The sequence below is a fragment of the Scyliorhinus canicula genome, chromosome 1 (genome assembly GCF_902713615.1).
Source record: "Scyliorhinus canicula chromosome 1, sScyCan1.1, whole genome shotgun sequence".
Classification (NCBI taxonomy): Eukaryota; Metazoa; Chordata; class Chondrichthyes; order Carcharhiniformes; family Scyliorhinidae; genus Scyliorhinus; species Scyliorhinus canicula.
This window is the reverse complement of record NC_052146.1, coordinates 84,910,899-84,934,318: the sequence shown is the minus strand read 5'-3', so window position 1 is coordinate 84,934,318 and position 23,420 is coordinate 84,910,899.

Here is a 23,420-nt window from a genome sequence, read left to right as displayed (position 1 = left end):
AATCCATGGGGTGACGGGTGTGGGGACATGGTCCATGGTGGGGGTGTGGGATGGGGTCTGGGCAGGGGTTGGGTGGTTTTCTGGGGTTGGGTACTGGTGCAGTGTGCAGTGATGGGTCACTCAACGGATAGGCCCTACCTCATGGTGCCCCCACATATCTGGCCCCGTCTCCTGCCGACTCCAAGTGCGGCCCTGGGGGAGAGGCCTACAACTGCCCAGGAGGCCCATGTCCACCTCCAACACCCCACCCCACCAGCCTCCCCCCAACTGGCACACCCTTTGCCAAGGCCCAGCCCATCTCCCAGCCCATCCCTCACACCTTTCAGACAGAGGACCAAAGCAGTTCAGAATGTCTGTGAACAGGTGTTCATTGTGACATCGACAGGTATTCTGCCCCAGCCCCAATCGCTAACCCATGTGTGTCACTGTGCCAACTTACCTGGTGTCTAACTTTCTCGCCTTATGTGCCCTCACGCTCCTTCTAGTGGGTCCCCCAGGTGGCACATCAGAAATGGAGGCGGCCTGCTGCATATCAGCAAGAGGTGTTAGCGATTCTGGAAAGTGTGAAAATAGATAAATCCCCTGGGCCGGATGGGATTTATCCTAGGATTCTCTGGGAGGAGATTGCTGAGCCTTTGGCTTTGATCTTTCAGTCATCTTTGTCGACAGGAATAGTGCCAGAAGACTGGAGAATAGCAAATGTTGTCCCCTTGTTCAAGAAGAGGAGTAGAGATGGGGCAGCACGGTGGCATGGTGGTTAGCATAAATGCTTCACAGCTCCAGGGTCCCAGGTTCGATTCCCGGCTGGGTCACTGTCTGTGCGGAGTCTGCACGTCCTCCCTGTGTGTGCGTGGGTTTCCTCCGGGTGCTCCGGTTTCCTCCCACAGTCCAAAGATGTGCGGGTTAGGTGGATTGGCCATGCTAAATTGCCCGTAGTGTCCTTAAAAATAAGGTTAAGGGGGGGGGGGTTGTTGGGTTACGGGTATAGGGTGGATACGTGGGTTTGAGTAGGGTGATCATTGCTCGGCACAACATTGAGGGCCGACGGGCCTGTTCTGTGCTGTACTGTTCTATGTTCTATGTTCTATGTTCTAGATAACCCACCCGGTAACTATAGACCAGTGAGCCTTACTTCTGTTGTGGGAAAGCCTTGGAAAGGTTTATAAGAGATAGGATGTATAATCATCTGGAAAGGAATAATTTGATTAGAGATAGTCAACATGGTTTTGTGAAGGGTAGGTCGTGCCTCACAAACCTCATTGACTTCTTCGAGAAGGTGACCAAACAGGTGGATGAGGGTAAAGCAGTTGATGTGGTGTATATGGATTTCAGTAAAGCATTTGATAAGATTTCCCTCGGTAGACTATTGCAGAAAATACAGAGCCATGGGATTCAGGGTGATTTAGCAGTTTGGATCAGAAATTGGCTAGCTGATAGAAGACAAAGGGTGGTGGTTGATGGGAAATGTTCTCACTGGTGTCCAATTACTAGTGGTGTACCACAAGGATCTGTTTTGGGGCCACTGCTGTTTGTCATTTTAATAAATGACCTGGAGGAGGGCGTAGAAGGATGAGTGAGTAAATTTTCAGATGACACTAAAGTCGGTGGAGTTGTGGACAGTGCAGAAGGATGTTACAAGTTACGGAGGGACATAGATAAGCTGCAGAGCTGGGCTGACAGGTGGCAAATGGAGTTTAATGCAGAAAAGTGTGAGGTGATTCATTTTGGAAGGAATAACAGAAAGGCAGAGTACTGGGCTAATGGTAAGATTCTTGGTAGTGTGGACGAGCAGAGCGATCTCGGTGTCCATGTCCATCGATCCCTGAAAGTTGCCACCCAGGTTGAGAGGGTTGTTAAGAAGGCGTACGTGTGTTAGCTTTTATTGGTAGAGGAATTGAGTTTCGGAGCCATGAGGTCATGTTGCAGTTGTACAAAACTCTGGTGAGGCCGCATTTGGAGTATTGCCTGCAGTTCTGGTCGCCGCGTTATAGGAAGGATGTGGAAGCATTGGAAAGGGTACAGAGGAGATTTACAAGGATGTTGCCTGGTATGGAGGGAAGATCTTATGAGGAATGGCTGAAGGACTTGAGGCTGTTTTCGTTAGCGAGAAGAAGGTTAAGAGGTGACTTAATTGAGGCATACAAGATGATCAGAGGATTAGATAGGGTGGACAGTGAGAGCCTTTTTCCTCGAATGGTGACGACCAGCATGAGGGGGACATAGCTTTAAATTGAGGGGAGATAGATATAGGACAGATGTCAGAGGTAGGTTCTTTACTCAGAGAGTAGTAAGGGTGTGGAATGCCCTGCCTGCAACAGTAGTGGACTCGCCAACACTAAACGCATTCAAATGGTCATTGGATAGGCATATGGACGATAAGGGAATAGTGTAGAGGGACTTTAGAGGGGTTTCACAGGACGGTGCAACATCGAGGGCCGAAGGGCCTGCACTGCGCTGTAATGTTCTATGTTCTATGTTCTATGTCCTGGATCTCGGGTCCGCTTTGGCGGCTGTCGTCTGGAGTGACTGGGCCCGGATGGGCTGGAAAGTCTTTTGGGTGTCACAGGTGGCGTGGTGTCACCCAGTTCTGCCCGCTGCCCATCGGATGCACCAGGGACAGGTGAGGAGGATTCCAAGGTGCTGAGGTCTTCCGGCACCTCGCCTGCGGGGATCACCGGCACGGACCCTAATCACCTCATCCTCCCTTCAAGTGTAAGGTGGCCATCGGGCTACTCCTTGGGATGTGGGTGTGGCCGTAGCGAACTCCGAGGGCTTCCACGCCACCTGGCGCTACCAGTCCTGGAGGCCATTCTCGTCTTGACCAGGGTGTCCGTGCTCACAGCCATGAACCAAAGGGACTGTATCACGTCGCTCTGGGACCCGGGTTGAATTGCTGCCTCGGGTGACTGTGTGGAGTTTGCACTTTCTCCCTGTGTCTGCGTGGGTTTCCTCTGGGTGCTCCGGTTTCATCCCACAGTCGGATTAGGTAGATTGGCCATGCAACATTTCCCCTTAATGTCCGAAAGGATAGGTAGGATTACTGGGTTACGGGGATAGGGTGGAGGCATGGGCTTAAGTTGGGTGCACTTTCTTAGGTCCAGTACAGACCTAATAGGCCGAATGGCCACATTCTGCAGTGTAAATTCTATGATTCTATGACCAGCTCAGAATAACCAGCACAAGGCCAATGCCCTTCTCGCCCGCAACCATGACCCGTTGTGACTGGGCCAAGCTGTGGTACATGACTGTCTGATATGGCAGCCTCGGCTTGCACCCGCATCTTGACCCATGGTTGATACCTTTGCACCCAAAGCCTCCACGGTGGATGCCACCCATGCGGTGTTTGCCTGGCTGGCATATATGTTTGGCACTGTCTCCTGCCCTTGTGGGCAGTTGGACTCCTCCAACTGCACCTGCAGGTAGGTCCTGGATGGTTGCTGACAACCCCTCATGTAGTCCCCGGTTCTGCACCTGCATCTCCGTCATTGATGGGATCGCCCTTTCTAAAAGTCAGAGACCCGTCTGGAGAGCAGCTAGTCCCTGGGGTCGGGCCGCCCTCCGACCGTCCGCTTCTCGCGGGTTCCTACCTCCACTTACCTCTACTGCTGCACGTGTATGGTGCACAGCAGATAGTGCCCAAGGAGCCTCTTCACTGAAGTGCCTCAGAGAGATGGGCTGTTTTAGCACAGGGCTAAATCGCTGGCTTTGAAAGCAGACCAAGGCAGGCCAGCAGCACGGTTCAATTCTCGTACCAGCCTTCCCGAATAGGTCCGGAATGTGGCGACTAGGGACTTTTCACAGTAACTTCATTGAAGCCTACTTGTGACAATAAGCGATTTTCATTTCATTTTTCATTTTCATTTCATGAGTGTCTCTGGGATGGTGGAGGATGCTGGTGATAGCAGCAACCAAGAGTCAATATCGTCCCTTCACTTGTGCCCTGGAGTGTCGCGGGGTTGCAGTGGGGGACGCGGGTCACCTAAACCCAGGTGATCCTACAAGAGATATGACAAGATGCATGGTTAGATCGTGGATAGGCGTGATGACGAGGGAGGGTGCCACATGCGTCATAGGGACATCGCATTTCATTGGGGACTCACTTGCGTCACTGATGCCAGCCTCGATGACTGCCTGTTCTCCAACCCTATTGTCCACGTCCAACTTCCTCTGCTCTGCTACAGTGAGGGGCCTCAGGTCCGGCAGGCCCCCTCTGGTCTTCTCACTCTCCCTGCAGTTGTGGGTCGCTTTCCCCTAGGTGGACAGATAATGCACAGAGTGAGACACTCAGACGTGGGCAGCACAGGGAGTCCACGGCCAGTGGCCTGTGTGTGCGATGCACCTGGCCTTGGCAGGTGGTAAGGATGTTGGCATGTAATGCAGGGTGGGGTATGAGTGGACTGCCGATGGGTGGGGTTCGACCGCCCTCCAGGGTGGGTGGGGGAGCTCTGCAGGTATGTAGGAAGGAGGTTGGTACCAGGGACGTAGTGATGGTGGTGACTCACCCTGGTTGGCCTGGGGGTTGCTCATCCTCACCCAGGTCCTCCTGGTGGGGGCCGCATGGGGGGTGGGGGGGAGGGGTGGAGGGGGTGGGTGGCTGTGGGGAGTGATGGGTGTGGGGAGTATGGGACGGCTGATGGTGCCAGGAGCATGGTGGTGATGTTGACTAACCTTGCCCATCCTGAGGAGGTTGGTGCAGCTTCTTCCTGCACTGCTGCCTGGTCCTGATCGTAGGGCCTACGGCACTCATGGCCTCTGCCACCTGTGCCCAGGCCCAGTTGATATCCGTGGGTGGCAGCCTCCTTCCCACCCTGGGGAACAAGGGGTTGGATTCTCCGGTTCTGGGGCTATATCCCCACGCCGGCGTGAGGATGGTGGCATATTGCGGCAGAAAAACTGGCGCAAAACGGCCACCAATTCCCCGTTTTGCTGGGGGTTAGCAGGACGGCAGCGTACAGCACCCAGCTCCAGCTGCCGATACGCCCTGGTGCTACATACCGGATGCAGCCCGCAGACCTGGCCCGCAAAATAGTCCCCCACTTTGGCTGGCTCGTGCACCCCGGACTACCCCACCCACAGTTCCCCCAGCCCCGAATAATGTACCCCGTGCCCACAGATCGGCCCTCCCCCGACTGTGGTGGCACTGGCCTGAATCCTCAGCCGCCAGGCTGAGTTCCGACGGGTGAGACCACGAGAGACCCACGTCGTCAGGAACTCGGCCGGTTGGAGGCGGAGCATCGGGGGCGGGCCTCAGGCAATGTCCTGAGGCCGTGGTACGTGGCACGGCGTACTCTGCGAGTAGGCCGCATTGGAGGGCATGGAGAATCCAACCCAGGATGCCCCGCCTCTTATCCATGGCATCCAGTAGTGTCTCCAGCTCTGTATTAGCGAACCTCAGAGCCACTCTCCAGGGACATCTGCCTGGTTGCAATGAGAGGATGTGGGGAGTGGAGAGGCTATAGGCAGCTCCAGCTTGTCAGGCTCTCCCGTGCCAATCACTCAGAGAATCCGACACCGGCATCAGTTGGAATCGCACTAGTTCCATATGGCGGGGGTGCTGGCCCATTGGCATGTCCTGAATTTCCTCAGAGCTGGCGCTGTTCTCCGGGCCATAGAGCACCCGCGATTCAGTCCCGGCATCACCATTTATGACGCGATCCCATGGCTGCGCCTGAAAAGCAGCTCACCACGGCACAGCAAGACCGATAAAACCTGGGAGACCCCTCTCCCTGGATCTACCTGGCTTGCAACGCCTCTGGAGATCAAACCCAATCTCGCGTGACCGTGTGATTTAAATCCCGCCCATTGTAGACGGGATCACATGTTGGCAAATTTGCATATTAGACGGAGACAGTTTCCCGAGGTACCCAAAGCTTTGGGATTCATCCCCTTCATCTCGGAGACCTCAGGCGAGTGCCGCTCAGTGCTGGTCTCCACAAACAGGGACCAGTCGTAACGGTACTCTTGGGGATCTCCCAGGGGATCGGAGGCCCCCAAGCTACATGCCCTTTGGGTAGGGTGGGCCCTTTCCCTAGTGGGTGCCAGCCTGGCACTGCCAAGGTGACCAGGTCGCACTGCCAGCTGGTATGAGCACTGTCAGAATGGCATCTTTTACTCGCGCACGATCAGGTCGGGGGTGCCCTGCTTGGGTGTTGAGGGCGTGGGGCAGAGGGTTGCAGGGTGTCGCCATTGAGTGCATTCAGGCTGGGGGGATTGGGGGTTACTTCAGAGGCCTTGGCGATCGGGACGCCATTTAAAGCAGATCTCCCCAGTGTCCAAAACAGGGTTATGTGTGGCCTCAGCCGCACATTCCTCACTGAGGCCCCTCAGACAACCCGAGAACGCATTGTATAGCCATGCGTTTGTCGGCACTGCGAGCTCCGGGAAACACGCTCTAAACGCGCTCGCTTTGATGTTGTTACCAATTGGTTGAATCGAGCCCAAGGACTCTCAAACGGAGAATCCAGCAGAACATTTTGAGTCCAAAATGATATCCAAAATGGATATAATCATTTTTATCCTGTCGGCCATACTGAGGGCTTAAATAGACATGTTAGTGGTGTCAGAGGAAACGTGCTGCATGGACAGGTTTATTGGCCATTATTTTCTCAAAGCTTGTTTTAAAATATCCATATTCTCATCCAAGTGTATTTTAAACAGAATACAAAGTGAGCACCGCCGGCTGCTGGGGAGGGATCCAATCGAAAACAGTGAAACAGTGAAATCCATTCCATTCACAACTTAGCTTTCGGTAGTTGTCCAATTTTCTTGCACATATCTGAGGGTTCAGATAAACAAAATTAAAGCATTAAATTGGTGTCTTGCAAAGATATTGCAATAGATTTATGCTTGTTGTGAAGAGGTGTCCATTCTCCTTCAAGAAAGCTCAGCACAATAATGCACCTTTACAGCCATTTAAAGTATCAAATTTAATTTCAGACATTTGTGACCGCCAAATATGAGCACAACAGCATATTAATGGTTTACTTAAAACTAAGACAAAGGTCCATTTCATAAAGTAAGAACATGTGTGAACTACAGAGTGCTTTTGAGGGCAGATTTCAAATATTAGCTGAGGAGCATCGTTTTCATATTAATCCTGCAGCGGAACTGGGGTTACAGTGGAGCATCATTGTTTCAGCAATTTGCTTGTTAGGAATAGATCATGCTGTTAAGCCCATTTAGAATTATATATATAAGCAACGTGATTCAGCGGACTCAAGTTAAAGTCCACTGAACGACAGCACCTCTCATCACCGGGAAATCCCGTTAACAATGGCGGGTCCAGTAGATCCAGCTGGCGGGCCTCCACCGCGGCTGCAAAATAAGCCGTGGTGATCGGTAAATCCCGCTGTTATGTGGAAACACCTAATCCATTTGTACACAACACCTAATCTATTCCCACAAAAAAGCAGATGGTGAATGACCAGATAGTCCGTTTTCAATAGCGTTGGTTGATTTGGGAAAGAGTGGTAGCTGTAATGATATGTACACAGACATGTAACTAAAGGGTTAATCACAATACTTAGCTGTAACACTACCACTAGAGGGTATTACAGGATCCAATATATATACTAGCTCCCAAAGGATCTTGGTCTCATTTATTAGTTTTATCGTTACTTAATAAATTTGTTTACTTTACATCGAAGACTCGTGTATTCTTCAAGATCATCTGCAACCAGTAACGACAGATATTACTTGAGCCAAGTAATACAACAGTAGCCAGAACATTGCAGGGCTTCTGCCTCTACTTTGGCCATGGGATGCTTTAAGTCCAAGAAAGGACCAAGTAGAATAAAACCACTGTGATACACAGTACAGTGTGTGCCGAGAGTAATGGGGTGCATTATGCAATGGCAGGAAAATGATTCTAAACTGCAATTTGTGATCAAATGCAACTTCATCCCACGCCACGTTGTTAAATCAGGGCAATTGTAGCTGAAAACTTGACCAAACTTGATCTCTCTACAAAGCTCAAAGCAAAATGAATTATTGTAGTGCTCTGAAAGGTCAAATAATTCTCACAGCAGCCACTGCAAGAAACTTTTGAAGGTTTTGCTGAGCTTTGTTATTCCTCGGACCCACCAGCCGTGCTCTGAGTAATTCCTCGAACATTTTAATACATTAGAAAGACTAAAGTGAACAAAGACTACCTTGTTCTTTTTGTTTATGTTAGGCCCACTATCTACAATCAACAAATCCGCACAGATAGACCATTCCAGTTTAAAACAATGTTTCAGCACCAGCTCGAACATTCTGCCACGTGAGCGGCTTCAAATTTATTTTCCTTGCAAGGTTAAGAAGTGACTGTTTTTCTTTCCGCACCCAACTGGGCAACTTGACGGAACTCCTTTTCAGTGGCAGAATGAAAGTTTCTTTACTTTATAAGAAGCAGCTTAGCTGCCAGGACTTTATTGTCTTTCCAATTCCATTATTGCCATTTTAGTAATGAGAGGTTTCACAATATTAAACATGCCTCACCTTAAAAGAATTCTAACATCAAATAGGATGACACAATGAGAATCGTTGATTGAATTTGATATGAAACTTGCTGCTATCCAGAGAAGAACACATTGTGCAACGGGCTATTCTGTTCCAAACTAGTGACACTCTGCTACGACTTGTAAAATCAGGGCCAGTTGCCACACAGAAAGAACATAAAGTTACACTATTATGACATAGCTTAGCACAGAGTGTTTGTTCTGTGTTCCGTGACATACAAGGATGATTATTCTCATTGAAAAGAAAGGGCATTTCACCCAGCATTCATGTTAAATATCAGCTTTAAGAAGACTTTGTTTTTAGATGCAGTGAAGGGCAATTCATTGCACAAAGTTCCCTTTGCATTTGTTTCTCTCAGTTTTTGGGTCCGAGGTTGGACGTTTTGTTGATGACAATATGGGGAATCGCACATCAGCTCTGACAAAATGCCCGATAGATTTTTGCACAAAACAAATTTCCTCATCGGACTTTGCACCAATCTTTCCTTAATATAGCCGACTGCTTGCCAGTTATTGTGGGCAGGAGACGTTATTCCAGCCAGATTCATTAATATTTGCTAATTATGCATTGTTGTAAATGTGTTGCACCAGACTACTTTGTAAATGTTGTGTTTAACTTAAAAATTCCATTGAATTTAAACACGTTAAGTAAATATAGGCACAGAAAAAGGTCAACTTAAGCATTCACCTCTGAAATGAAGCATGTTTGTCTGAAACGCCCAGTGATCTGCAGACCTCTGCAGGTCAGTTAGAATCCTCACCAAAAGGCTGAGAATTGATAGGCTCGAAGGTACCTCTGTAATAACCACCACAACAACTACGGAGATGCTCTGATTGAACTCCCCGTGGGGCTTGTGGAATACAAACTCCACCGCTGATGGGTGGAGGCCTATCAGCTGGGGCTCATAGGATCAACCCTTAAAAACTGGCCCAGATTGGGACGGGCATGATTGGCAGTCCAGGTTGGGACCTATGTGCGATATGTGGTGTTGTGCCCTTTTCTTTTGGTTATAAATCGAGCTCAGTTTGAATCACCTTCTTGGATCTCCTGAGCTTTTATACTGATGACAAAGGAAAACTCTGGCTGCGGTTATGAACGTCCGGACCACACTTGAATTCCTCAGCAGGAGAGCAAGGTCAAAGAGAATTAAGAATGCCACTTTTTGGAAAGCTAGAGGCCTTTTCTGGCAGATGTGAAGGATTGGGTCCAGCGTACTGAACGGATGCAGTATCTCTTCTCGGCAAATACCATTGTAGGATACGCCCGGGAAAAGATAATGCTCCTGAACGCCTGCGGAGCCCCAATCTTCAGTGTGATCTAAAACCTTACATAATAGTAAAAATCTTTATGAGTGTCACAAGTAGGCCGGGCAAGACCAACCGCTGGTGTGATGAATATAAGACGACGGTCAACACGGCCTCCCGTTGAGACTGGTAACCCGGGAGACCGGGAGATCTATACGTGACGTTGGCTGGGGGCCATTCTTTCTCGAAGTTGGATGCGAGCCACGCATACCTTCAGCTGCAGTGGACAAGGTATCCAGAACATACATAACCATAATAACCACAGGGCATTGCATGAGTGCACCAGGCTCCCATTTGGAGTATCGTCCATATGTGCCACTTTCCAGCGGGTTATGGAAAGCATTTTCCAAGGTTTCCACAGGGAGGCTGTCTACCAGGGCGATGTGTTGATTACAGGAGACTTCGAGAAGGAAAACCTCGACAACTTAGAAGAAGTTCTCTGCCAATTCTTGGAAGTAGATGTCCACCTCAAAAGAGATAAGTGCGGCCTCCCAGGCAAGAGAAGTCATATACCTGGGATACCAGGTGGACAAAGTAGGGTTGCACTCGGTAGAAGAGAAAATCTTGGCGCCAGAGAATAAGGCAGAGCTAAGGTCATTCCTAGGGCTCAGTAACTATAATGGAAAATCTATTCCACATCTGGAAACCATACTGGTGCCTCTACATGCGCTCTTAAAGAAGTGCCAGAAATTAGTATTAAAGGTGCCACAAGAAAACGCATTTGCCAAAGTAAAGCACCAGCTATTGTCCTCCAGGCTACTGACCTACTATGACCTGTCAAAATCACTGATCCTCACATGCAACGCCTCACCATGTGGCATCAGGGCAGTATTGTCCATCGGTGGGAAGATGGAACACAGCGGCCAATAGCCTCTGCATCAAGAACCTTGGCTGGTGCAGAACGTTGTTATGCTCAAATCAAAAAGGAAGGACTGGGCATGATCTTTGTAGTTAAGAGGATTCACCAGTATGCCTATGGACATGATTTCTCAATAATCATAGAGCATAGACCACATGCCCTTACTCGGCCTTTTTGAAGAAGACAACTGCGGCCGCGGTAACTGCGGCCAGGATGCAGAGATGGGCACTGCTGTTGGCAATGCATGAATATACTTTTCAGTATTTCCAAGGGGCACTGCTTGCGCGTGCGGATGCCTTTTTAAATAAAGATGTTCGTCAGGAGTTACATGTGGTGGCCAGGGCATGATGGTAATATTGAGAGGTTGGTGAAGCAGTGTGTGGTGTGCCAAGAGCATAAAATATTCTTTATTTTGGAAACACGAAGATGCCCACCCGTGGGAGTGCCTGGGGAGCCATTGGGTGCGTTTGCGTGCAGACTTCGTTGGGCCTTACCTGGGGTCAGTATTTCTGCTGTTGACCGATGCCTACTCGAAGTGGATAGATGTATACCAGATGCCTTCCCCCGCTTTGTGATTCACCATAGAGAAGCTATAACAATTAGTCAACAACCATGCTGTCCCAGAAGTGCTTGCACCAATAACGGCACCCTTTTCACAAATTAGGAATTTCTGTGGTTATGCAGAAGAATGGGGTGAAACATATTTGGACCACCCCATATAATATAATAATAATCTTTATTGTCACAAATAGGCTTACATTAACAATGCAATGAAGTTATTGTGAAAATCCCCAGTCGACACATTCCGACGCCTGTTCGGTACACTGAGGAAGAATTCAGAGTATTCAAATTACCTAATAGCTTGTCTTTCGGGACTTGTGGGAGGAAACTGGAGGACCCGGAGGAAACCCACGCAGAAACGGGGAGAACATGCAGAGTCCACACCGACAGTGACACACGCCAAGAATCGAACATGGGTCCCTGGTGCTGTGAAGCAACAGTGCGAACAATTGTGTCACCATACCTCTACCATGCAGCAGAGAGAGAGAGTAGCAGAGGGAGAGACACAGCAGTGGAGAGAGGGAGCAGTAGAGAGAAGAAGCAGTGGAGTGAGAGCAGCAGAGAGAGAGAGAGAGAGAGCAGCGGAGAGGAAGAGAGCAGCGAGAGAGAGGGAGTGGCGGAGAGAGAGGGAGCAGCAGAGAGAGAGGGAGCAGCGGAGAGAGAGAGGGAGCAGTGGAGAAAGAGGGAGCAGCAGAGAGAGAGGGAGCAGCAGAGAGAGAGGGAGCAGTGGAGAGAGAGGGAGCAGCAGAGAGAGGGAGCAGCAGAGAGAGAGGGGGCAGCAGAGAGAGAGGGAGCAGCGGAGAGCGAGGGAGCAGTGGAGAGAGAGCGAGCAGCAGAGAGAGGGAACAGCAGAGAGAGGGAGCAGCGGAGAGCGAGGGAGCAGTGGAGAGAGAGAGAGCAGCAGAGAGAGGGAGCAGCAGAGCGAGGGAGCAGTGGAGAGAGAGGGAGCAGCAGAGAGGGAACAGCAGAGAGAGGGAGCAGCGGAGAGGGAGGGAGCAGTGGAGAGAGAGGGAGCAGCAGAGAGAGGGAGCAGCAGAGCGATGGAGCAGTGGAGAGAGAGGGAGCAGCGGTGAGAGAGGGAGCAGCGGAGAGAGAGGGAGCAGCAGAGAGAGAGAGAGCAGCAGAGAGAGAGGGAGCAGCAGAGAGAGAGGAAGCAGTGGAGAGAGAGGGAGCAGCGGAGAGAGAGACAGCAGCAGAGAGGGAGCAGCAGAGAGAGAGGGAACAGCAGAGAGAGAGGGAGCAGCGGAGAGAGAGGGAACAGCGGAGAGAGAGGGAGCAGCGGAGAGAGAGGGAGCAGCAGAGAGAGAGGGAGCAGCAGAGAGAGGGAGCAGCAGAGCGATGGAGCAGTGGAGAGAGAGGGAGCAGCGGTGAGAGAGGGAGCAGCAGAGAGAGAGAGAGCAGCAGAGAGAGAGGGAGCAGCAGAGAGAGAGGGAGCAGTGGAGAGAGAGGGAGCAGCGGAGAGAGAGACAGCAGCAGAGAGGGAGCAGCAGAGAGAGAGGGAACAGCAGAGAGAGAGGGAGCAGCGGAGAGAGAGGGAACAGCGGAGAGAGAGGGAGCAGCGGAGAGAGAGGGAGCAGCAGAGAGAGAGGGAGCAGCGGAGAGAGAGACAGCAGGAGAGAGGGAGCAGCAGAGAGAAAGGGAGCAGCAGAGAGGGAGCAGCGGAGAGAGAGGGAGCAGCGGAGAGAGAGGGAGCAGCGGAGAGAGAAGGAGCAGCGGAGAGAGAGGGAGCAACGGAGAGAGGGAGCAGCAGAGAGTGAGGGAGCACCGGAGAGAGGGAGCAGCAGAGAGAGGGAGCAGCAGAGAGAAGGAGCAGCGGAGAGAGAGGGATCAGCGGAGAGAGGGAGCAGTGGAGAGAGAGGGAGCTGCGGACAGAGAGGGAGCAGCAGAGACAGGGAGCAGTGGAGAGAGAGGGAGCAGCAGAGAGGGAGCAGCAGAGAGAGAGGGAGCAGCAGAGAGAGAGGGAGCAACGGAGAGAGGGAGCAGCAGAGAGTGAGGGAGCAGCGGAGAGAGGGAGCAGTGGAGAGAGAGGGAGCTGCGGACAGAGAGGGAGCAGCAGAGACAGGGAGCAGTGGAGAGAGAGGGAGCAGCAGAGAGGGAGCAGCAGAGAGAGAGGGAGCAGCAGAGAGAGAGGGAGCAGCAGAGAGATGGAGCAGCAGAGAGAAGGAGCAGCGGAGAGAGAGGGATCAGCGGAGAGAGGGAGCAGTGGAGAGAGAGGGAGCAGCAGAGAGAGAGGGAGCAGCAGAGAGAGAGGGAGCAGCAGAGAGGGGGAGCAGCAGAGAGAGAGGGAGCAGCGGAGAGAGAAGGAGCAGCGGAGAGAGAGGGATCAGCGGAGAGAGAGGGATCAGCGGAGAGAGGGAGCAGCAGAGAGAGGGAGCAGCAGAGAGAAGGAGCAGCGGAGAGAGAGGGATCAGCGGAGAGAGGGAGCAGTGGAGAGAGAGGGAGCTGCGGACAGAGAGGGCGCAGCAGAGACAGGGAGCAGTGGAGAGAGAGGGAGCAGCAGAGAGAGGGAGCAGCGAAAAGAGAGGGAGCAGCGGAGAGAGGGGGAGCAGCGGAGAGAGAGGGAGCAGCGAGAGAGAGGGAGCAGCAGAGAGAGGGAGCAGTGGAGAGAGAGCGAGCAGCAGAGAGAGGGAACAGCAGAGAGAGGGAGCAGCGGAGAGCGAGGGAGCAGTGGAGAGAGAGGGAGCAGCAGAGAGAGGGAGCAGCAGAGCGAGGGAGCAGTGGAGAGAGAGGGAGCAGCAGAGAGGGAACAGCAGAGAGAGGGAGCAGCGGAGAGCGAGGGAGCAGTGGAGAGAGAGGGAGCAGCAGAGAGAGGGAGCAGCAGAGCGATGGAGCAGTGGAGAGAGAGGGAGCAGCGGTGAGAGAGGGAGCAGCGGAGAGAGAGGGAGCAGCAGAGAGAGAGAGAGCAGCAGAGAGAGAGGGAGCAGCAGAGAGAGAGGAAGCAGTGGAGAGAGAGGGAGCAGCGGAGAGAGAGACAGCAGCAGAGAGGGAGCAGCAGAGAGAGAGGGAACAGCAGAGAGAGAGGGAGCAGCGGAGAGAGAGGGAACAGCGGAGAGAGAGGGAGCAGCGGAGAGAGAGGGAGCAGCAGAGAGAGAGGGAGCAGCAGAGAGAGGGAGCAGCAGAGCGATGGAGCAGTGGAGAGAGAGGGAGCAGCGGTGAGAGAGGGAGCAGCAGAGAGAGAGAGAGCAGCAGAGAGAGAGGGAGCAGCAGAGAGAGAGGGAGCAGTGGAGAGAGAGGGAGCAGCGGAGAGAGAGACAGCAGCAGAGAGGGAGCAGCAGAGAGAGAGGGAACAGCAGAGAGAGAGGGAGCAGCGGAGAGAGAGGGAACAGCGGAGAGAGAGGGAGCAGCGGAGAGAGAGGGAGCAGCAGAGAGAGAGGGAGCAGCAGAGAGAGAGGGAGCAGGAGAGAGGGAGCAGCAGAGAGAAAGGGAGCAGCAGAGAGGGAGCAGCGGAGAGAGAGGGAGCAGCGGAGAGAGAGGGAGCAGCGGAGAGAGAAGGAGCAGCGGAGAGAGAGGGAGCAACGGAGAGAGGGAGCAGCAGAGAGTGAGGGAGCACCGGAGAGAGGGAGCAGCAGAGAGAGGGAGCAGCAGAGAGAAGGAGCAGCGGAGAGAGAGGGATCAGCGGAGAGAGGGAGCAGTGGAGAGAGAGGGAGCTGCGGACAGAGAGGGAGCAGCAGAGACAGGGAGCAGTGGAGAGAGAGGGAGCAGCAGAGAGGGAGCAGCAGAGAGAGAGGGAGCAGCAGAGAGAGAGGGAGCAACGGAGAGAGGGAGCAGCAGAGAGTGAGGGAGCAGCGGAGAGAGGGAGCAGTGGAGAGAGAGGGAGGTGCGGACAGAGAGGGAGCAGCAGAGACAGGGAGCAGTGGAGAGAGAGGGAGCAGCAGAGAGGGAGCAGCAGAGAGAGAAGGAGCAGCAGAGAGAGAGGGAGCAGCAGAGAGATGGAGCAGCAGAGAGAAGGAGCAGCGGAGAGAGAGGGATCAGCGGAGAGAGGGAGCAGTGGAGAGAGAGGGAGCAGCAGAGAGAGAGGGAGCAGCAGAGAGAGAGGGAGCAGCAGAGAGGGGGAGCAGCAGAGAGAGAGGGAGCAGCGGAGAGAGAAGGAGCAGCGGAGAGAGAGGGATCAGCGGAGAGAGAGGGATCAGCGGAGAGAGGGAGCAGCAGAGAGAGGGAGCAGCGGAGAGAGGGAGCAGTGGAGAGAGAGGGAGCTGCGGACAGAGAGGGCGCAGCAGAGACAGGGAGCAGTGGAGAGAGAGGGAGCAGCAGAGAGAGGGAGCAGCGAAAAGAGAGGGAGCAGCGGAGAGAGGGGGAGCAGCGGAGAGAGAGGGAGCAGCGAGAGAGAGGGAGCAGCAGAGAGAGGGAGCAGCGGAGAGAGAGGGAGCAGCAGAGAGAGAGGGAGCAGCGGAGAGAGAGGGAGCAGCGGAGAGAGAGGGAGCAGCGGAGAGAGAGGGAGCAGCGGAGAGAGAGGGAGCAGCAGAGAGAGAGGGATCAGCGGAGAGAGGGAGCAGTGGAGAGAGAGGGAGCTGCGGACAGAGAGGGAGCAGCAGAGACAGGGAGCAGCGGAGAGAGAGGGAGCAGCGGAGAGAGGGCGCAGCGGAGAGAGAGGGAGCAGCGGTGAGAGAGGGAGCAGCAGAGAGAGAGGGAGCAGCAGAGAGAGAGGGAGCAGCAGAGAGAGAGGGAGCAGTGGAGAGAGAGAGAGCAGCGGAGAGAGAGGGAGCTGCGGAGAGAGAGGGAGCAGCGGAGAGAGAGAGGGAGCAGCGGAGAGAGAGAGAGCAGCGGAGAGAGAGGGAGCAGCGGAGAGAGAGGGAGTAGCGGAGAGAGAGAGGGAGCAGCAGAGAGAGAGGGAGCAGCAGAGAGAGAGAGGGAACAGCAGAGAGAGAGGGAGCAGCGGAGAAAGAGGGAGCAGCAGAGAGAGGGACGGCAGGGAGAGAGGGAGCAGTGAAGAGCTGCAGAAAGAGAAGTTGTGGAAAGGGGGAACTGCAGGGTGGGGAGTGGATATTTCACATAAAGCACTGACTTTTATTATGCAGCTGCTTTTTGAAAATAGTTCTGTAAGGTTATGGTACAATCGTTGTTTGCTGTTCCTCTTTGTGCATAATGAAAATGTGAAAACCATTCTGGGTCAGATACACAGAAGGTTTGAATCTACCTTGCTCTGCCCACCTCAATAATAAAGACTCAAAAGATTCTGATGCTCAGGATGACAATTGCATTTCCCAGACTTATGATGCTTATGGTTTCCCTGAGAGAGCTTATCAACCTAACGCCACATTAAGACACTTTTCTGCTTCACACTTGTCCATTGGGAGCTGGATTAAGGAAATATAACTTTGTTTACCTTGGATTCTTCACGGCTGTCATCAAGAATTTCATTCATTCAAGATTGCTTTGTCTTGAACTCACTCTCTGAGGAGAGAGTACAATGTTTGAACTCATCCAACTTCATCAACCTTTGCACTATGCTCACAAATAAAATGTTAGAATAAATAATTGCTATAGTTAAGGCAGAGGTCCAATGAGTGAGCAGTTAAATAAGCTGCAAAGTTTGGCAGTTGCCCACAGGCCTCATTGTTTGAGTACAGTAGGAGTAAGACAGAAAATTACTTAGACAATGACTGCCATGCAATCTATGGTGAACTGTCAATTGTGTAAGAGGTTGTATACACATGTATTAGATATAATGAATGTGCAATATGAAATGAGGATTTTTCAAAAATACCAGTGTTAGGAAAACAAAAGATGTATTAAGGGATTTATATTTGTATTGGTAAACATTAGAAATAAGGTAAAAGCAAATTACTGTGGATGCTGGAATCTGAACCCCAAAAAAAGTTGGAAAATCTCAGCAAGTCTGGCAGCATCTGTCGGGAGAAAAAAGAGCTAACGTTTCGGGTCCGGTGACCCTTTGTCAAAGCTAAAGTCAGAGAAAGGGGGAAATATGTATACTGTGGAGTGAGAATGAAAGATGAGTCATAGCCACAGAAACCCGGGGAAACCGGGTGCTAATGGCCACAGATATCAAGGGGAAAGAGTGTTAATGGCAGTCCCCAGAGAGGGCAAAAGAGGTGAAAGGCCAAACAGCAGAGAAACTAACATTAAAGGGTAAACTGTGACAGATGTAGATGTGGGGGAGAGGAAGGGGAAGCAAAGGGGAGAAAAGGTGAATAAGATGGGGGAGGGGTGAATATGTATAAAGAAAGACAGGAGAGAAAGAAATGGTAAAAAAAGTTAAAATGAATTGAGATAAAAACAAACCACCCATTTGTTTTCATTCCATTTCATTTTAACTGTTTTTACAATTTCTTTCTCTCTTGTCTTTATATATAATCAACCCCCCCCCCCCCCCCCCCCCCCATCTTTAGGGGCTGGTTTAGCACACTGGGCTAAATTGCTGTCTTTTAAAGCAGACCAAGGCAGGCCAGCAGCACAGTTCAATTCCCGTACCAGCCTCCCCGAACAGGCGCCGGAATGTGGTGACTAGGGGCTTTTCACAGTAACTTCATTGAAGCCTACTCGTGACAATAAGCGATTTTCATTTCATTTCACCTGCAACAAGTGAGTGGATCTCCCAGATATTTGTAACTAGGACTGATGATATTTCTTCAGCTGCCTCTGCCGCTAACCCCTCTACTCCTGGCGTTGTCTTTTGGGAAGAACGGTTGCATAGTGGTCGGCACAATTGCTTCACAGCTCCAGGGTCTCAGGTTCTATTCCTGGCTGGGTCACTGTCTGTGCGGAGTCTGCACGTTCTCCCCGTGTGTGCGTGGGTTTGCTCCGGGTGCTCCGGTTTTCTCCCACAGTCCAAAGATGTGCAGGTTAGGTGGATTGGCCATGATAAATTGCCCTTAGTGTCCAAAATTGCCCTTAGTATTGGATGAGTGGGGTTACTGGGTTATGGGGATAGAGTGGTGTGGGCTTGGGTATGGTGCTCTTTCCAAGAGCTGGTGCAGACTCGATGGGCCGAATGGCCTCCTTCTGCACTGTAAATTCTATGATCTATGATCTTATCCACCTTTGTTACCCTTTCTCCCCTTTGCATGCCCCTTCCCCTCCCCCACATCTACATCTGTCACAGCTTACCCTCTGATGTTAGTTTCTCTGCAGTTTGGCCTTTCACACCATTTGTTCTCTCTGGGGACTGCCATTAGCACTCTTTCCCCTTGGTTTCTGTGGCCATTAGCACCCAGTTTCCCTGGGTTTCTGTGGCTATGACTCATCTTTCAATCTCACTCCACAGTATAAATATTTCCCACTTTCCCTGTCTTTAGCTTTGACAAAAGGTCACCTGGACTCAAAACGTTAGCTGTTTTCACTCCCTACAGATGCTGCCAGACCTGCTGAGATTTCCCAGTTTTCTTTTTGGTGTTAGAAATAAGGTGTAGTTTTAAGTGGATTTAATTTAATGTTTCTGTGCCTGGAAGGGTAAAACCTATAGTTTGATTGACAAAGGTGTTTGTATTTGTGGCAGTTGGTTTCAATTCCAACTGTAATTCTATTGTGCTTAGAGAGGGCTATGGTGTGAAGAATAAATAGAAGTTGCAGGGGTTGCTTCATAACTGAAAGCCCTCGTAAAGATTATAAAAAAGCTTTTAACTTCTAGTTTTAGCTGAATTTGTGGCCAGTTGGAGGCAGGACCTCAGGGAGTATATATATATATATAAAATCACAATATATATAAATTATTTAGATGAGGGAACAAAATGTAATATTTCCAAACTTGCAGAGGCCACAAAGTTGGGTGGGAGGGTGAGCTGTGTGGAAGATGCAAATATCCTTCAGTGAGATTTGGACAAGTTGAGTGAGAGGGCAAATGAATGGCAGACACAGCATAATTTGGATTAATCTGAGGTTATCCATTTTGGTAGCAAAATTAGGAGAAGGGAATATGTAATGAGACTAGGGTGCCCTTGTACACCAGTCACTGAAGGTAAGCATACAGGTACAGCAGGCGGTAAAGTAGACAGATGGTTTGTTGGCCATCATAGCGAGAGGATTTGAGTGCAGGAGCAGGGCTGTCTTGCTGAAATTACATTGAGCTATAGGAGGCCACATTTTCGCCTCCTTATCTGAGGAAGGATGTTCTTCTCTACTGGGAATGCAGAAAGGTTTACCATTCCTGGGCAGGCAGGATGGACATATGAGGAGAAATTGAGTTGGTTAGGATTATATTCGCTAGAGTTCAGAAGAATGAGGGGGGAGTCTCATAGAACCTATAAAATTCTAACAATACTAGACAAGGTAGATGCAAGAAGGACATTCCTGATGGTGTGGTGCCTGTAACCAGTGATCAGAGGCTGAGGATATGTATTTAGGACAGAGATTAGGTGACATATCTTCACCCAGAGAGTGGTGCTTGTGGATTGAGTTGGATGATCAGCCATGATCATAATGAATGGTGGCAAAGGCTCGAAGGGCTGAGTAGCCTGGTCTGGCTCCTATAATCTATTTTTCTATGCTAAAAAGATAGGACAGGATAGGAGCTGTGAATAGGCAGGCTTCCTGAAGTACAAGTTACAATCCAGATAACCAGTGAATTGGGACAGAAAGATTGTTTAAGATGATTGAAGTTAAGTGAATAGAGACCAAGGTATTGTTCAGACGAATTCAAGGAAAAGTAAACAAAGTTTTCTGAAAGAGACAATTGCAGTAATATTACAATCCCAGACCAGGCCCGAACAGAGGCTAGGATATCGGACAGAAACCCCAATATTTTATTTCTATTTTGTAAGACTGTGAGGAAAGGATACCTCACTTCAGGTGCGATTTCATGAAAAATAGCGTTAGAGTACATTAAAACAAACTTTATTACTATTACTTATACAGAATTAAAATATCTTTAACATCACAAGAAAAATAACCTACAATTATTTTTTAAACAATCATAATCACGCAGTGGCACAGTAACCCTTAATTAATGCCTTTATTTCCACTCAAACAACAAGAAAAACAAACAAGAACAACAGCTCTCAATCCAATCCAAACAGCTCTTTAAATACAATTAGCACTCAGCAATACCTGATTGACAGAGATGTCCTCTGAGGCCATTTTAAATAAAAGACCGGCATCCTGTCAGAACCATGCAGAAACACTGGCTGAATTTCTTCAGAAGCTTGTTTTTGCTCTCCTACTAATGAGACAAGTCTGAACTGCATGGGAAGATGGCTAATCTGTCCACAGATATACCTTTTAACTGCACTGCAGTGCACACAAATGCTGGACATCTATTCACAGTTTCATCTGGCTGCTTTTCTACAAAAATGCCTGATATCTTGGCTCCACCCAGTAATTATATCATTTTGCCAAGCTCAAATTGAATTAACTCTGTAGGGAACCCCCCTTAATGTAAACAAAACTACATTAGCCAAAACTTTTTACAATACATTAATTGCATTTCTGGCTCCCAACCTTTCAAACTAGGATTCATTTTAAAAACGTGACTCCGGCAGTCACACAGACGCCAACCCAAGCTTTTAACCCTTACTTCACTAAATATATACAATGTAACTGAAATTCCTACATTAATGACAGGTATCAGATTTAAAGTGGGACAGCAGACTTCAGAGGTAAATTAAACATCTGATGTAATTTTAATGTAGTCTGGAAATTGAAAGTTAAAGCACTTGAGAACAATTTGTACAGCCGTCAAGACAAAGAAATCCTAAATGGGTTGGTGTAAGACCCTGGACTGGACAAGATTGAAACTGGAGTGGAGGCTTTGTTTTAAAGTGTCATTTGAAATGGTCTGGATTTCAGAATGCAAACAGCAAAGAGCTAAGGGAAAGCATAATTAAGAGAGAAGATTTTAAAGGGTGCTTTGGGAGAGGGGCTTACAAACTCTCATGACACAATCATCTGGGAGATCCTGATGAAACATCCACAAACATTCACTTAGGGTTCAGAGTGAGAGTGTATTTGCCCACTGTCATCTTGTGCTTAAAAGGGACTTTTTGTGTTAATGAGACCATTGTAGATTAAGATGTCCTAATCCGTGTTAATCATAACATCTGTATGTACTTGTTAAGTTAAGGTGGGAGTAAAGATGTATTGTAATATAATCCAATTTTTCCTTAATTAACAAATGTTTTTCTTGTTAAATCTAATTAGCGGTCCTGTGACTCTGTTCCTCTATGTTTGATAAAGCAAAATAACATTTACAATCTTTTCAATCAAGGTTCCTTTCTGGGATCTTCATCCAGTTGTAACATCAACTGCCATTGCAACATTAGGGCTTTTGAATAGTTTGAAAGCTTAATCGTCTGCTATTTATTTTGGCTTAATGTAAACCACAAAACAACATTTAAATAGACAGTTTAAAGTTCTCTGTAACCAGGTTTCTTAGAAGTGAACATCAAAATTATTAAAGAATATAAAACCACGTATACAATTAATCAATATCTGCAGTTTGATATAGTTGATTGTACAAGTGTTTCCTCAGCTACAAAATTCATTAACAGCATTTCAGGATTATGGGTTTATATCAGACCAGACCTATTGTATTCTCAAGGTTCCAAGGTAGATGCCAAATTTGGATTAAGTCCTATTAACATGTTGTTTGGGGTGGCACAGTGTTCATCACTGCTGCCTCGCTGCGACATGGACCCAGATTCGATTCCGACCTCACGCGACTGTCTGTGTGGAGTGTGCATGTTTTCCCTGTGTCTGTGTGGGTTTCCTCCAGGTGCTCCCGTTTCCTCCCACAATCCAAAGATGTGCAGGTTAGATGGACTGGATATACTAAATTGCCCCTACAAGGGGTTACAAATGGGGGCTTGGGCCTAGGTTAGGGTGCTCTTCCAGAGGGTCAGTGCAGACTCGTTGGGCCAAATGGCCTCCTTCTGAACTGAAGGGATTCTATCATTCTATGAAATGCTCCATCTTATGAACTGATATTTCCTGCCCCACTTTTGGAAGTCTAATCCCCCTCCATCAGGGATATTCAAAATCATAAGTTGGTGGACAAAGTAGATAGGGAGAATGGCACAAGGTCATAATGCCAGTTTGGAGAGCTGGTGCAGATGCCATGGGCCAAATAGCCTCTTTCTGCAGCATAATGATTCTGTGAATCTATGATTCTGTGATATATTTGAGATTATTATTGGCTAGACAGATGTCCTGCTTGCAAACATCTTCATTGACATTGAAACTCACTTTTGATATTCCCCTCTTTCTTTGCCTCTGCCGGGTAATCTATCTCAGAATGTCCCAGGTAAGGGTTTGCGCAGCAATTAACCCAGAAGTGCAAACTTCCTCTGAGTAATTGCCCTGACAGGAAACCATCTGAAAATGTGATCTAAACCATACACTTTGGGTAGTTCTGACTGCGTTATACAAATAGCTACTCAGAAAAAAATAGGAGAATTAAGATCTCTTCTAAATTAGGAACATAGGAACAGGAGTAAGTCATTCAGCCTTTCAAGCTGTCCCACCATTTAATAAGATTATGGCTGATCTGTGGCCTAACTCCATGGGCGCAATTCTCCGCACTCACGACGGTGCGGAGAATAGCGGGGGTCGTAAATTTTTACAGCCACGCTAGTCCTACGCCCTCCCGCTATTCTCCCCCCCCCCCCACGCCCAACTCCCGACACGAATCGCTGCCGCCGTTTTTTTACGGCGAGCAGCGATTCTCAGCTGGCCGATGGACCGAATTCCAAGCCCTTTACGGCTGTTTTTACGAACGGCAAACACACCTGGTCTGGCCGTTCGTAAAAACGGCCGTAAAGTCCCGATCTTGGCAACCATGGCACCGATTGGCACGGCAGTACCACGGCCGTGCCAAGGGTGCCATGGGCCGCGATCGGTGGGCACCGATCGCGGGCAGCGGGTCCGATTCCCGCGCACTCTTTGTCCTTCCACCGCCCCGCTGTATCACTTCGCGGGGCGGCTGAGGGGCATCCCAGCCAGCGCATGCGCGGGTTTCGCGCAAATGCGCAATGACGTCATCCGCGCAAGCGCGGGTTGGAGTCTTCCAATCCGCGCATGCGCGGCTGACGTCATGTGACGCGTTAGCCGGCGCAAACTCTGGCAAGCGGGCTTAACGAAATTCGTTAAGCCCGCGATGCCGGAGTTCACGGCCGCGGCATACTAGCCCCGACCGGGGACCAGAATCGGTTCCCGGTCGGGGAGGGGGAGGCTGGCGTCAAACCCGTCCGGTTTTGACGCCAGCCTTACGATTTCTCCCTGTCTGGGAGAACCGCGCCCCATATACCTGC